Source organism: Macrotis lagotis, chromosome 1, assembly GCF_037893015.1.
Source record: "Macrotis lagotis isolate mMagLag1 chromosome 1, bilby.v1.9.chrom.fasta, whole genome shotgun sequence".
Classification (NCBI taxonomy): domain Eukaryota; kingdom Metazoa; phylum Chordata; class Mammalia; order Peramelemorphia; family Peramelidae; genus Macrotis; species Macrotis lagotis.
Window position 1 is genome coordinate 93877411 of NC_133658.1, and position 16362 is coordinate 93893772.

The 16362-nt window shown below is 41.8% G+C and overlaps 1 protein-coding gene and 1 long non-coding RNA gene across 3 annotated transcripts in view; one reads left to right on the forward strand and one right to left on the reverse strand.

The window, feature by feature from the left end:
* THADA (THADA armadillo repeat containing) overlaps positions 1-16362 on the reverse strand; it is a 433450-nt gene that overhangs the window by 47205 nt on the left and 369883 nt on the right. The window lies entirely within an intron of this gene.
* The window catches only part of LOC141501110 (uncharacterized), a 30814-nt gene continuing 22627 nt past the window's right edge, over positions 8176-16362 (forward strand). Inside the window, exons 1-2 of the long non-coding RNA XR_012472142.1 lie at positions 8176-8720; positions 9630-9801. This is a non-coding gene — a long non-coding RNA (uncharacterized LOC141501110). The remainder of the gene's footprint in view (positions 8721-9629; positions 9802-16362) is intronic.

The window sequence follows — 16362 nt, forward strand, 5'->3', positions numbered from 1 at the left end:
GAGAGAAGAGTTTAACATATCTGAGGCTTTGAAGGAGGAACCACTGCATTCTATGGCTGCTCTTTAAAAGGAGGAAAAAAAATTTAATCTTTAGGGTTTGATGGACTGGATTGCTCTGGGAATTTAAAAAGGAAGCTTCGAGAAGCTCCAATCCAGCTATCTGGTTCCAATCTGGTCTATGCCAAAAGGGAGTGAAGGCCCCATCCATCTAATTTCTGAGGATCAAGTTTCTGGCTCTTAACCCAGTTTCAATAACTCCATTCAGATTGGCACTAATTTAAAAGGTTGGGGGGGAGGTTATTTAGATTCTTCTAATTACAGGCTGGTGAGCTTTGATTTGGAATCCTAACAAATTCTGAACAAATTAGACGAATACATGTAAATACTTTGTAAACCTCAAAGTGCTATAGAGATGTCAGATAGTATTGTTTATTATTACTATTTATTTTATTGTCTATATTTATTGTTATTATTATTATTGAGGAAATGGTTTGTGACCTCTAAAGAAAGGAAAGCAGTGATCTCAGTGAATTAGTGTGGGTTCACCAAAAACAAGTTTTGCCATATTAATAACCTTGCTTCCTTTTTGGATGCTGCTCCTAGACAAGTAAATCAGAGGAATGCCAGAGATATAATATAGCTGAATTGCAATAATTTGACAAAGTCTCTCACAACATCCTCAAGGACAAGGGGAAGAGATATGGATTGGATGATCAATAAGTTCAGAGCAAGTTGAAAGTCTGGAGTCAAAGTATTGTTCAATGACTTTAAGCCCATCTTAAGGAAATGCTTTAGGGTTTTTTATCCTTTGCTATTGTCCAAGGTTTCTTCACTTTTTTTACATCAAGGACCCTTTTGACAGTTTGATGAAATCTATTCATCTTGTTTCAGAATTATGTTTTTAAATACATAAAATCTCAAGTACTAAAAAGAAACTCAATTAAACTGAAGGAAAGAAAACTTTTTCCATCCAAGTTCATGACTCCTTAAATCTATTTATGATCCAGGGATCCCAGGTTAAGAACCCCTTCTCTAATCAAATTAACATCTAGTAATAAAAAACTACAATTGAAAACTATGCCTATTTTCTTTCCACCATAGTGGAGTCACAAAGAGTCAGAAATGCCTGAACAATAAAACTTGTGTGTAAGTTTTCTTATACACAGAGAGTTTATATTCTACCAAAGACATTCTCATCATCGACTTGGATGGAGAGACAGATAACAACTTTACCCAGTTTTTGGAACATATGAAATCTGGAAAAAAAGTTGGTCTACTAGATGACAGATTTGGGATGCAAAAATATCCTACTGGGTGAGAATGAATGGATTGAATCACATAAGATGAAATCCAATAAGAATCAATGAAAAAACAAAGTAAAGACTGACAGATTGCTTTCTGTGAGGGGGGTTGGGGGAGGGAAGTAAGATTAGGGGGAAAACTGTAAAGCTCAAATAACATCTTTGATAAAAATAAATTAAAAAAAAAGAATCAATGAAAAGATGGTCCTTTACTTTTCCTTAATCCCTAAGTCAACTGCATGATGCTTGGGTGGATAGTAGAAATGGGGGGGGAGGGGGGAGAGAGAGAGAGAGAGACAGACAGACAGACAGACAGACAGACAGACAGACAGTTACACATTTTGGGAAGGATGTTGTCAAGACAGTATATCCAGTGAATGACTACAATGATCATATGGGCTTGAGACCACTGATTATGTGAAAGAACTAAAAATCCTAAAATAAGACTTCCTTACCTTTTGCACTGTTCTTAGACCTTCTCTTTCTTCTGCATTTTTAACCCCCCCCCAAGTATCAAGCATTTATTTTTTCCTCTTCTTTCCTTCCCCTATTCAAGGGCAAAGAAAAAGAAAAAAGACCTTTTTAAACAAATATGTAGTCAAGCAAAACAAATCCCCTTCCTGGATATGGCCAAAAAATGTGTGCCACAAATTGCATTTTAGTCCATCACTTCCCTCTTTGTTAGGAGGTGGGCAGCATTTTTTATCATTAGTCCTCTGACATAGTGGGTTAGTTGCTGCATTGATCAGAGTTCTTCAGTGTTTGGAAGTTGGTCACTCTGTTTCAACACCTTGAAAAAACTGTCTATAACTGATGCCTCCTCTTCTTCATTATCCCTTCTAATCCATGCAACTGGTTTTCAACCTCTGTACTCCAATGAAATTGTCCTCTCAAAGTTTACCTATGAACTTCTAATCAATAAGTCCAATAGCCTTTTTGTGATCATTTCCCTAGTGAATTTAAAAATTAACAAAAATCTACTTTATCTTGCTCCGTGGTCTCTCTCTGTATTCCACCTCCAAGTTGGGAGAGAATAAAGAAAACATCCTCTAACAAACATGCATGGTCAAGCAAAACCAATATATATATATATATATATATATATATATATATATATATATATATATATATATATATATACACATCTCAATTTGCACCTCGATCAGTCAGGAGATGGGTGGCATGCTTCATATCAGGTCTTTTGAAATTGGGGTTGGCCCTCTTTATTCCTTCTGGTATAGCTGATCACTTCCTTCTGCTGGGCTCAGAGACAATGCCATTTTCTTGCTTTTTCTCATACTTTGCTAACCATTCCTTCACTTAATCTTTGCCCTTTTCATTGCCTTTGAATGTGGGTGTTCCTCAAGGGTCTTCTCTTGGTCCTGGTCTCTTCTCTCCTTATACTCTCTTGGTAATTTCAGTCACTCCTATAGCTCTAAATAAGAATTCCTAATGATTTTGTGGGTACCAAACCTGTGCCTCTAGAAACTTTGAGAAAATTTGCCCCTGGATGTCCTACCAGCACCTCAAACACAAATTGTCCCCACCTCAGTTTATTATATTCTCTCCATCTGACTCTGCTAATATCTGTGTGACAAATCCTACCACTCATGCCATCTCCCACTTTTATACCCTCCTGGTTGATACCTTCATCTCCCTCACTTCATATCTCCAAGTACCAAGAGAACTGTCAATCATACTCTGAAATATCTTTTGCATCCATCCCCTTCTCTCTGTCCTGAGAATCATCATTTCCTCCACTCTCTCCCAGTGCCAATGCATCCTTCGAAGGATTGCCAGGATAATGTTCCTTGTATAGACCTAGTTATAGCATGTCTCTGCTCAAAAAGCCTTATGGTTCTTTGCCTGTTGATTAAAGTTCAAATTCTTCTCTCTGGTATTTTAACCCCTCCAAAAGAGGGTCTCATGTCTTCTTTACAACTTCATCACCTTCATGAACCAGACAAACTGGTTTTCTCTGACAATGTCTTGTAACCTCTGCCTTTGCTCCTGCTGATCCAGGGGTATGGGATCCCCCGCTCCCCCTGCCCCAACATCCCACCCATCCTTTAAACTCGAAGTCAAACACTGCCTTTTCAATGAAGGCTTTCCCTCATGCTACTGGTCACTACCACCTCATACTTCACATAGCACTTTATTTAGTAACTCTCTAAGGGACTTAACCCACTCTGTTATATATTATAATTAATCGATGTTTGTGTCTTATTCTACTTTATTTTGAAAACCCCACAACAGCAGAGGTGTGTCTTACCTAAACTATTAGACCCCTAACATACTGCTCCGGACAGAGTAGGCACTCAAGAAACGTTTTTGGAATAAAACAATGTTTAACTTGGATAAGAGAGAGTTAAGGAGTGTGGTGGGGAACCAGACAATGATGGCCATCTTCAAATATTTGAAAGCCTAGCCTAGGGGAGAGGAATTAATCTTTTTCTCCTCAGCCCCAAAGAGCAGAACTAGGAGTAATGGGTAAAAAAAAAGGTGAGGGGATATTAGTTTGATCAATCAATCAACACTGATGAAGTATCTCCTATGTACAAGTACTAAGTACTGAAAAAAGGGAAAAAAGGAATTCAAACCAATGAGAAGCTGAATGGATCATGGAAGGTAAATCAATTCCCCACCACCAGAAGCCTTGCATTGCAGTTCAGGATTTCATTTGTGAGGAATGTTCCAAAGGGGATTTCCAATCTGGTTGCTTTGGAGATTCCTCCTAACTGAGATTCTAAGTCCTGTCAACACTTTCATTTTTCCTTTGGGAATTATTTATGAAAAGAAAAACAAACAAAAACATTTCCCCAGACAGCACTGACAGGGTGATTTTTTTTTTTTAATGGAAAACAGACCAGGTAAGCCTAAAGGAAGGGTTTTTTTTTTTTTTTTTTTTTTTGCCTTAGACCGATAAGTGACTTAGTGGAGAGGGAGCTGGGCCTGGAGTCAGAAAGATCTGAGTTTAAATCTGCCTTCAGACACTTAACTAGCCTTGTGACTCTGGACAAGCCAATTAACCTCTGCCTGTCTCAGTTTCTTTAATTGTAAAATGGATTATGAGAATCAAGTAAGTTAATATTTGTAAATTATTTAGCACAGTGACTTGCACGTAGTCCTTTCCCCATTTCTTTTTGTTATTTGCCCCCCTTTCAACACTCCCACCTCTGCCACCTCCCCATTTTTCTGGAGGTACTGGAGTCCTACTTTTGAATCTGGGTTCTTTGGGAAGGGTCCTTTGCCACCTGATGTCAGAATTTCTTGATGAGAAATTTGTACCTAGTTATCATTTGCTTTCAGAATTCCCTAGGATTGTTAATAGAGTATGTTTAACATTAACCTGAGGATTGAACTTCCTGATGGCACTGACCGGTCATCTGTCCCTTCTGTCTAATCGACACCAGGATGTTTGTGGTCTGACCTATCCCATCTCTGACCTAATCTGTCAGAAAGGGAACTTTCATTTCATACTCTCTCTTGTTCCTGGGTTTCTCCTCTTTCTTCCAGTTTCTTGATTGGAGGAGAATTGATGTGTACAACTGAACCCCACATCTGGATCAAGGCCTCTGACTCTGGATGAAGTTTGCCACATTTCTCTCATGGCTCATACTAGTTGATTTGGTAGAATGAAGGGTTGGGGGCAAGGCTCAGTCACAGACTGGCTGGGTCAATGGTGTAGAAAACAGGAATGTGGAAACTAAAGTGGAAACAAAATCAGGGTATTGCCCAGTTGAAGCTTGAGCTTTTGGCCAGGACTTGACTAGCTCAGGGTGGGGTGGGGGGTAGGGGAAGCACAAGGAGGTTCTGCTGAGGGGAGTCAGACTCGAAACAACAACAAACCTGCCAAATTATGGTCAAGGAACCACAGTGGCTACCACAGGGCTAGAAGGAAGTCTGTGAAGTGGTAGCAACACAGAAGATGCTTGTTTGCCCAAAGGTCTCTGGGATGTGTCAGCCTTGCAAGCCAGTCTCCTCTCACCCCCCACCTAGAGTTAATGGACCTTTGTGGGCACTGACAGATGTAGGGTACCAGTTTGTGATGGCAAAAGTGGGTGGTGGGCAAGGAGGAGCTCCCAAATGTGATGATTCAGGATGGAATTCCAAAACAGAACTTAAGGGGAAAAAAAATTCCACAGTCATAGTCAATCATTTCTTTTTCATATAAAATTGAGTATGGGAGCTGTTGACATCAAAATTAATTCTGACTTAAGTGAAATCCGCTGATTCCAGATGGAGTGAAATATAAGAACCTCTGCAAGAAGGTATTAGGCTATGAGTTGGGGACTTTTCTTGAGTTCTACAAAAAGGCTCCATCTGACACAAATCTACATAATTAGTGCAGCAGCAGTATCTTTATAATAACCAGAGATGAGAAAAAGTAAAATTGGGCGGGGAGAGAAAGGAGAGTTTGATGGGGATGACTTGGCTTAAGATTTCCAAGCAAACATTTCAAAAAATGTTTTTGAACAAATTTGCAAGCTCAGATCCTCAGTTCTGCTGCAATGCTTGTGGTTATGTGGACAGTGGCTATGTCAATGAAAATGATAAGGAAAGGGTACATAGGAGCTAGATCTCATCCTCACTCATTCTCCAATATTCCCAAGCAGATCTGAACCTTGAGGGAAGTTAACTACCTACAAACAAAGTTAATGACCGGAAGTAAGTGGAGATCTCCCCAGTGAGAGGTTCAGTCTTTGTTCAACTTGTCTCCATCCATGATCCATCTACGAATTGGCCACATACCCTCTTCTTCCTGCCAAATCTCATATTCCCAACAATGCCTTCTCTCTGTGGAGTGGCATATCTATAAGTCTACTCGGATAACCCCAACTCCATTCAGATATCCCTATGTCTCTATCCCACTCCCCAATATGTGCACATGAATACAGACATAAACCTATATGTATACACACTCTAGCCACCCTTCTTTCTGTTTTCCCATTATGATCACCACCATCTATGTAACTTATTGATTAGAAAAGGAACAAAGAGAAGAAAGAAAAACCTATGTAATTACAACATCTTAGGGCAAAGGTAATGGAGAAAAATTGTAGCTTGGAAAGTAGAGATAATGTATATGAAGGGATTAAAAAGAGCAGGTAGGAGAGAGAACGCCTCTGAGATCTCTATTTATCTCTCATAAACTAGAAGAACCTCTGGGTATGAGAGTGAAGAGGTTGTTACCACAGACAAACACTATAATTTCAGTCTAATCTATGATCTATGACCTCCAGGAACAAATATAAAGTCCCTGACCATTTAAAGTCCTTCAGCCTGGCCCCTTTCTCCCTTTCTAATTTTACATTTTACTCTCCTCTATGTTCTCTGTGATCTAGTTAAACTGGCCTACCTGTTATTCCTTGGACACTCCATCTCCCATCCCCATGTCTTTGCACTGGCTGTGCCTGATGCTGCTACACCCTTCCCTTTCATCTCTGCCTTTAACCTCCCTGACTTTCTTCAAGACCCCTACAAGAGGCCTGTCCCAGTCTCCCACTCCCTGGCCCCGCTCTTCACTCTGAGATTACCATCTGTGGATTCTGAATATATATCACAGTTATTTCCACATTGTTTCTTCCATTAGAATGTGAGCCATCTGAGGGCAGAGATAAAGTTTTTGCATTTCTTTATAATGCTAGCACTTTGCCCAGGAAATGCTTGACCCTCTATGTCAGAGGGGTTCATATAGAAGATAATGATGTTAATGCAAACTAAGCTTTGAGAATTCCACAGACAGCTCCTTGGCTGGCAAACCAGAAGCAGTATGGAATAACAGAGGAAAACTGCTAAACTTAGGTAAGTCTTGGGTTTGAATCTCACATCTCCAAGACAGCTCTCCTGGGTGACCTGGGGTAAGTCACTCTCCAGGGTTGCTTCTCTTGGGTAAACTGAGAATGAAATCAGGAGGCTCTACCTTACAGGGTTATTATAAGGATCAAATGAAAATGTAAAAGGAGAGCAGAGAGGGACTACTATGTTCTAAGTGCTTTACAAATGTTATCTTATTTGATCTTCACAATTCTTTGAGGGAGATCCTAATATCCCCATTTTATAGGTGAGGAAATTAAGATAAACAGAGGTTAAGTGACTTGCCTAAGTTCCCACAGCTAGTAAACATCTGAGCCTCCATGTGAATTCAGGTCTTCTTGACTCCAGGCCAAGAGCTCTAGCCATTGTCCCACCTAGCTGCCTAAGTATCTCATCAACTTTAAGGCATTTTATAAATGGAAGATTTGAAGCTCATTAATAAATTCTGAATTAGGAAAAAGGGGAACTGGCTGGAATGAGTGATAAGGAGGCAATTTAGATTTGGAAAGAAGGACCATATTCTAATCACAGGTACATGGATGAAGGGTGGGGAGGCTTTCTGAATATTCCCACCAGCTCTTGATATCACAACTAACTCCTATCAATGAGCAAGAGGTTCTGTCAATGAGTCGTGATCATGTACAGACAAATAAAAAGGAGAATGCAACATCCTAGTGGGTACTAAGGGAGAGGGGAGAAGACCAATGGAGATGGAGAAAAAGGGAGCAAATAGAAATATTTTAAAAACTGGGAAAAAAAAAATCAGAGCAAGGAGAGAAAAGAACCAGCAGTGAGCTAGTGAGACGATCCCTTGTTCTTCAGAGTCCTGACTGGTAATCCGGTTTGGCCTGGCTAGTAAATAAGCAGATCTGAAAAATGAAGCTGTGCTTCCACAGATTAAATCGGTCCCACACATACCCCCATCTCTGATTCAGAAAGGTTAAACTACCAACTGCAGGCTTCTCACATACAACTCTGAGGGTTTATTTACCTTAGAAGGGAAAGGGAAAAGGGTGGGGTAAGGACTTGACTTTTTGGTAGATGACAGAAGAGAGAAATGATGCAAAAAAGGACTTTCATTTCCTAGAGAGAAGCCTGTTGTTGTTCCTTCTCTGTGGTTTTAGTCACTGAGAGGCTCTCCATGGAAACCAGCCTATCACCCCAGCAACAAGGCCAGGTCAGGAAGCTCGCAGCGATGAACAGTCCAGTCGACGCACTAAGTTCTCATCTGCTTTCCTAAAGTGTGAGGACCTGGAGCTAGTGACGCAACCACCAGAACATGAGGCAAGCAACACGATTTCACAAGCCCAGGACACATTGTCTGAAAATGAAACTTCCTTCGCTAAGCTTGTGTGAAATGAGGAATCCAGACTGTTCCCGTTAGGAGCCTCTGCTAAACAACTTTACTTTGAATGAACAGATAAATGGGTGCACTCATCTCCTCAGCAGTCACAATCCCTGGATCCACCTTCTGGAATTTACTGGGGTACCATGACACTGTGATGGAAGGAGGTGGAGTGGACCCTCCTTTGTCTGCATTTGTATTGCTGAGAGCATCCTTCGTCCCCATCCCTCCAACAAACTCAGAGCTTCATAAAGAAGGTAGGAAGTAAGGTACACATGGAGCTGATTCTTACAAATAATGCTTAGGGTTCTGCCTTGAAACTTCTCTTCATTTCCCTCCCTGGGGGCAGTGCACCCTCTTGATTCTCCTCTCTTTTGAATATTCCTGCTTGGTACCATTTCCATCCTTGGGGCTCTCACTTTTTTTTTTCCCACTGGCCTCTCCTATCCCACCCCAAATCCTCTCCAACATTATTGCATTCCTTTAGAGGTAGCATGGTGCAAGAAAAAAATGCATTAAATTTGGGGAAAAGAAAACCTGGGTTCAGGTCTCAGCTTTGTCATATACTAGCATGGGACCTTGGCAAAATTGCTAAACTTCATTTAGGAAGTCCCTGGTTCTTCAGAGTCCTGACTTGGGTGATCTGGCTAGGCCTTGCCAGTAAACAGGCAGATCTGAAAAATGAAGCTGTGCTTCCACAGATTAAGTCGGTCCCACACATACCCCCATCTCTGACAAACACTTCAGAAGGTTCATTCACTTTAGAAAGGGTTAAAAAAATGGAAATAATAATACATTACTGAGTTCACAGGGCATTGTATGAGTGTGCTCATATAGTTAAGTTTTAAATTACTAAGTGAATTTGAGTTCTTAATATTTTATAGAATGAGGTTCAATATTGGAATATAGTTAGAAAAAACTATGGGTGTCAGGAGACCTGGGATCCAGGTCCTACTAACTAGCTCCATGACCTCGTAAAAAACAATTTCATTTTTCTGGACCTCAGTATCCTCTGTAAACTGAAGGAGCTGGGCCAAATGGATCCTTAAAGCTTTTCAGCTCTGAAATCCTTTGCAAGCTCTAAAGTTGGCCTTTTTCCTCTGTTACATTAGAATAAAGACATTAATTCCTCCCCATCACAAAGAATCTTTTTGTCTTTCTTCTAGAAATGACTTCTTAATTTAATCTGAGCCCCAGGACCTCACTCCACTCTGAGGATTCTCAACTCTTTGCATTGGTCTTTGTGGCTTTCTTATAATCACAACAAAGAAACTTGGGATTTTCAGAGGGAGGGAGGAGGAGGATTTTCACTTCTCTTCTCATCTCCTACCAAAAATGGTAAGTAATTCAGGCCTCAGGGCCCAGGTCTGGAATTCCCCTCAAGGCCACAAGTTCCTTATGGCCTTGTCAAAATGAAGGAGGAGGCTATGTCACTGGCATCTCTTAAAGCCTGGCAGGACAGGCAGTAGGCTGCCTCAATAGGACCCAGCTCTCACTGCCCCCAAGGCACCAAACTCATGGACCAACTGGCTCTCAAGACTATAGACAGACAGATGCTCCTAGAGTCACAGATCAGCCTTGCTTTCTGGGGGCTGGTACCAGTGAGGTGGAATAAGGATTGGGAAGCAGCCTCACTTCTGTGTCCAAGGTTCTGCCTTCCAAGTCTTCCTTCTTTCTTTCCTTTCCTTCAGTCATTCTGGATGCAAAGAAAAATGATGATTGGTGGTCTAAATGGACCTCAGGATCACCACACTGCTTCTCTCTGCAGCCCTGAGGCAGTTGGAGATACCCATGTGCTCTCCTGGGTGGAGGTCACATCCACTCCCTTCTGCCTCCTGGGTCCAGGGGGGTTGGGGGATGTGGTGCCAATGGCATTTCTGTCTCCAATGTGCCAGGAGGCTGGGATTATTCCTTTGAGTTGTGAGATGCTGATAGCTTTCTCTTTCCAAGTCTCTCTCTCTGCTCTGATGCTCTCCAGCTTTCACACAGATCCACTTGGATCCCAATCCCCAAAGGGAGGTCTTCAGGAGTCTCTGTTGAGTCTCTGCCAAGGGTCTGCTTCCTGGGCACAGAAGGTGCTAGAGGAGGGCAGAAGGTGAGGGTCCTGTTCTGGGAGGAGGCTAGGAAGACAAGGTTTACCCTCAAGGGAGTCATGGAAACAGTGTTAAGACTGTGGAGTGCAGGAGGAAGGAGTGTGTGGAACAGCAGTCCATGAAAGCTTGGGGGAAAGTAGAGTTGTAGATGGATGGTCCAGTAGTGGCCTTGCTTCACAAAAAGGGACCCTGGGAACACTATACTGCTTCTCTCTGCAGCCTTGGGGCAGGTGGAGATGTGGAGGGCAGGGGGTTGGCTTGATTGGGGCATGGTGATCAATCAATGATGAGTCCTTAAACAATGCATGTAAAGATGTTGTCATCAAGGAAGAGAAAATGATCAACAGAGCTGTCGTGGTGGCGAGTAGTGGGTTGTCTCAGAGGTTGGTTTTCATTTTCAGGTATGTGATGATAAGGGTTTCTCTCTACTATGAGTTGAACAAGTTGGACTTGCGGTCTTTTCCTAATGTTCAAAGGGTGATTTGGAAGACTGGGTAGGGGTGGACAAGGAGGCGAGACCCAGCTGGGAAGATACTGGCCTTGGCACCAGATGGGAGTGGGACCTGCCGGCCTCTGAACTAGGAGGGTCCAAGGACCCAAAAGTAGACCTGAGATTGAACAGTTAACTCTGGAGTAGTTTGGGTTCCAGAAACTGCCCCTTTCAATTCCAACAAGGAACAGTTTTCTCATTCATTTTAACCTCTCAGCAGGTCAGAGTCATTCTCGTGGGGGATTAAAATAAAGGACATTGGATTTGTAGACAGAGATGATGATTTGAGTCCTGGCCCTCCTGCTTCTCTATTACACAAGTGATCTTACCACCTATCATCTTTCTGGGCCTCAGTTTCCTTATTTGTGAAATGTGGGGGTTGGATTGCTTGATCTGTCTAAGCAAGTTGTAAATTCTATAGTCCTAAAGTAAAGTAGATAGAGTATGGGGCTTGGAGTCTGCAAGACCTGAGTTCAAATTTGACCTTAGATACTTACTAGCTGCATGTCCCTGGGCAAATCACTTTGCCTCTGTTGGACTCAGTTTCCTTACCTGTAAAATGGAGATAATAAGAGCACCTGCCTCTCAGGGGTGTCAAGAAGGCCAAATGTGGGGCAGCTGGCTGGCGCAGTGGATAGAGTACTAGCCCTGGGGTCAGGGGGACCTAAGTTCAAATCTGGTCTCAGACACTAAATAATTACCTAGCTGTGTGACCTTGGGAAAGTCACTTAACCCCATTGCCTTAAATAAATAAAATAAAAAAAAGAAATCCAAATGAGATCATATTTGTAAAAATCACAACATAGTGTCTGGAAGATATACTATAAATGTTATTATTTATACTATATGATACTATATTATATTATTTTATTATTCTAGATATATATTATATCATAACAGTATAATATACTATTCCCCCTATCTCATTGCTTCTAACAATCCACATTGGGATCATCCTTTCTCCATTCCCTATGCTTCCCTATTTACTAGGACCTGCCACCCCAGCTTTGGGGAAAGCCTAACATGTTTGCCTTAATCCCCAAGATGCTCGCAACAATGGTGGCAGAGTTGCCTGTCCTACATCAGCTCCTCCAAGAGGGATTGGCAGAGACTGGACGGCTGTGAAGGCAGCTATCTCAGACCAATATGAAGCTAGTCACACTTCAGAACACTTGGGAAGCCCCAGCCTAGTCTCACCTGGAGGCCACACTCTCACTCCTGGCACTTTTTGCTGGGGAGGGGGGGTGGTGGAGATGGAGGATCTCTTGGAGTTCCTGAACTCTTCTTTGCTTCTTTATTGACTGAATCAAGGATTTGGCTGGTGACATGCCTAGCAAGGTGGGTTATCAACTGGACTACCCCCATGGCTTCTTACTAAACAATACGAAGGAGCTTCTCAAGGAATTCTAAGAGGCTTCTGACATTCCCTAGAACTGAGATCTCTAAAGAGCAGGGAAAAGAGACTATAATAAAGTATGCCCTTCCTTCTAGACACAAGGACAAGATTTAAAATTATTGAAGGAATGAATGAGTGAAAAAGCATTATTAAACCCGTTTTTGTAAATACAGATAGAAAAATAAGACAGTCCTTGGTCTCAAGGGGCTCATTATAATAGGGGACACTAGAGATTTGTGCAGAGTCAGATGGAAAGGCCCCAGAGTCCTTGGGCAGAACAGGTGGTCCTGGCAGATCTATTTGTAGAGGACTTGGCTATACTCACTTGAGATACATTTTCATTAGGAATAAACCTCATTTCTTGATTTGTAAAGTTTCCATTTCAGGATGAAGGACCCAGATAGGAAGGAAAGAGAAACCAGATTATGTGAGGACTGGTTAAAGGGACTGGGGATATTTAATCTCAAGCAAAGAAGACTCAGAATGTAACCTGTTTGAGAGGGTTTTGTATCTCTAGTCTTGGATGCAGTGCTTTTCATATTGCTGATGTTTAATGAATATTTATTGAGTTGAACTGGGAGCTGCCTACAAGTACTGAAGGGCTCACTCATGTGAGGGAAAGATTCTATTGGTTTTGTTTTGACCTCAGAGTATGGGAATTGGAGAGGGAGATCTAGGCTTGTAAGGAAAATTTCACCATAATTACTTAGCGGAGAGTGCAATGGGCTATCATGGGAAGCAGCAGGTTCCCTCTTACCAGAAGACTTCAAGAAAGGGCTCAATTTCCACTTATTTGGGGTGTTGTAAATTTCTATTTGAACATTGGTTGAGCTAGATGGCTCTGAGATTTATCTAAGCTTTGAAATTTTGTGATTCTGTGGAATGAATTTGTTTATATGGACAATGAAAGGAAGGAGAGAGACTGTTAGAAATTGTGTTGGGTCCATCTTGGTAACCCATCATCAAATTCCACTCATGTTAGCAGATATTCCTACACGAGATCATCCACAGACCAACCTGCAGCACCACTGTTTTTGGTCCTCAAGACCAACTACCAAGGTTTGGGATAATTCTTCTAGGTTTGGATATGCTAGGCTAGGCATGTCCCTGCCAACAGTATGGACTCTTGTGTTGGCCGGTAGAGCACAAAGGTCACAGAGATTCTCTCCTGCCACAGTGGTAATAGAAACATCAACAGGTATTCCTTCTGATCCAGAGCAGTGTCAGATAGCTATGCCCTATAATACAGAATTGTTTAAGTTAAAATACTGAACAGCTAGTAACAATTGTAACACAGCAGCTCTGGTTTGTAATCTTAGGGCAAAATGCACACAGGAAAAACATGGGAATTATTACATTCAGAGTGTGGGAAGCAAACCATAATAACAGAAGATGAGCACAATTATGGTCCTAGTATAGCAAGTATATTTTAATATTTCTGTGCTCTTGGCTTGGCTTTCCAGGTGAATGGGATCCTAATATATCATGAACAACTGAAAAACAAATATGCAAAATCTGAGCTTTTCTCTCCACCCTCCCTAATAATGCTCAAGCACTAACAAGATAGTTATATGGACCACTCGGATGATGAAGGGGATAATGAGTATCCAGGGAAAAACAGAAAATAGAGACAATGATTTAGTCCATATAGGACAATGCATAGAGTAACAAAAGAAACTGAGACCAACTGATGGGCCACATAAATGAACCTTGGAAGGAATCTTTGGAAGTTTTCTCCACATTGCAACCAAAAGATATTGTTCATAATGGGTTAGATGAAGCCCTGGCAAGAGGCAGTGAGTAGGAAGAGATGATTTCTAGAACTCTCTCCTAGGAGATAACTGAGAAAATGATCAAGCCTGGCATCAATGGAATGGTTGCTGTAGGATTTCTGCTTTGCTGTGGGGATGTGAGAGACCATGATGATCCAAATCTCTGTGATTTAGTGGAAGGGTTCTCCCTCTTCCAAATCTCCTGATCCACTCCCCCACCCCAGGCTCTGGGCACCTTACTGACTTGGACATCCCACTCTGGGGATGTTGTGTAATGTCACAGTGACCCAGGACTGATTATCTCTCTCTATTTGTTCATTCCCCCCACCCCCTTGCTTTCAAGGATGGGAGATCATGAGACTCACTTGTGTGGTCCCCTCAGGCTAGAACATATTTGTCCATAAGGGGTGGGTTGGGAAGAATGTGTTTTTAGGGGAATCGAAAAGGAGCTGGTTTCCTCCTACTTTTTTCCTTGCCCTGGGCTTGGCAACCCAAATCTGTTTCTCTTAGTTGTCCTCCTCCTCAGCTTCATTTGGCTGTTTGTCTGCTTCTCTCTTCTCTAATCTCAGTGTCAGATTTCTGTATCCTGTTCCTCCTCCTCCTCCCTTGCTAAACCCTTAGCACTCTTGGGAACATCTGATGACCATTATGCTAAACAAAGTGCTTCACCCAAAGGGTACTGCCCTTGCCCTTGCCCAATCTGAGTAGAGAAGGGTCCTTAGGCTTAGCTCAGAGTCCCTTCTATTCTAGGCCAGTACCCTAGAACCAGCAGCTGGGGTTTAATTTATAAATACTTGTGAAGGGGTGAGAGAGAGAGAGAGAGAGGAAGAACAGCATAAATCCTCTCTCCACAAGACAAGATGGGGCTTGATCAGTCTGGGAAGGCAGTCCATGAAAAAACAGAAAAATCTTCCCTTTGGGATGGTGCTATTGGTGTTATACAAGCCACATGTATTTTTCTGTCTGTTTGTTTCCAAGGACAGGTTGACATCTTTTGAATTTTCCTACAAAAACAAAAACAAAACTTGAAAACTGATCCAGAGATTGCTAACTTGAAGACTGATGCATCAGTATGTAGGGATAGGGCTTATGAGGCATTAGTCCTGTGGGGAGCTGTGAGCTAGATAAAAGAACTCAGTGCTTAGTCTTAAAGAATGAATAGGTTGGTTAGGGAGCCGGGACTAAATCATGTGAAACAATGGACAAAGTGAAGCTGAATTATGATTGAATACTGATGGTGATAAAGCTTGTTAGTAGTACAAAAGTTCAGAAAAGAGGAAGATTCCCAAGAGGCACCAGAGCTAGCTAGCCAAAGCTCCATGGGGAGGTGAGGGCACTTATTGCTCTACACTAAAAAGTGTTTGGCAAAGTCCACAAGAAATGGAACCTGAACTCATCTGGCTCTCCTCATTGAAGGAATCTGACAATGGGTGGTACATACAATGAAGAATCCCCGGGCTTCACTCCACACAAATGAACCTTTCTCAGTCTAGGGGACTGGGGACCAAGAAGATCACCTGGGACATGTTTCTCCAAGCTTTTTCCTTCTGTGCAGTGATTGCACAGGTGGTTTAAAAGACCTAGAAGACATCCCACAGCCAAGCAGCTGGATCTACTACATATTTATGCTATTTAATCTTTTAAAATCTGAAAAATAATGGGGTGGTGGTGATAGAGAGAAGAACAAGAAAGAAGATTGGCTGGGTAGCCCCCTCCAATTAGATGGTAAAAAGAAGAACCCACAGAGAAGAAAGAAGAGCAGTCCAGGCATCAGGAATTCACAGGAGACAATAACCAAGGAAAGGACCAAATAAAGCCCATGATCTCAATTGTCTGTATACATATGCCCAGCATTTAAGAATTAAACAAGAGGCATTAAGGGTCCCTATGCTAGTGCGTTATTTTGAATTCCTCAGTATCACTGAGACTCATTGGGATGAAATCCATGTGTGGATCATGGCTCTGGATGAGTATAATTGATTCAAATGCAACAGGATAGATTTGAACATTCAGAGGCATGCTCATGTGAGGAAATCCAAGAGAAACAAGAGGGACAGAGTATGATGGAAAAAGTCAAAGGAGGGAGAAACAGAAGTGATTTTGTCATTGGAAAATATTACATACACCTGTATTGAAAAGAAAGATGGA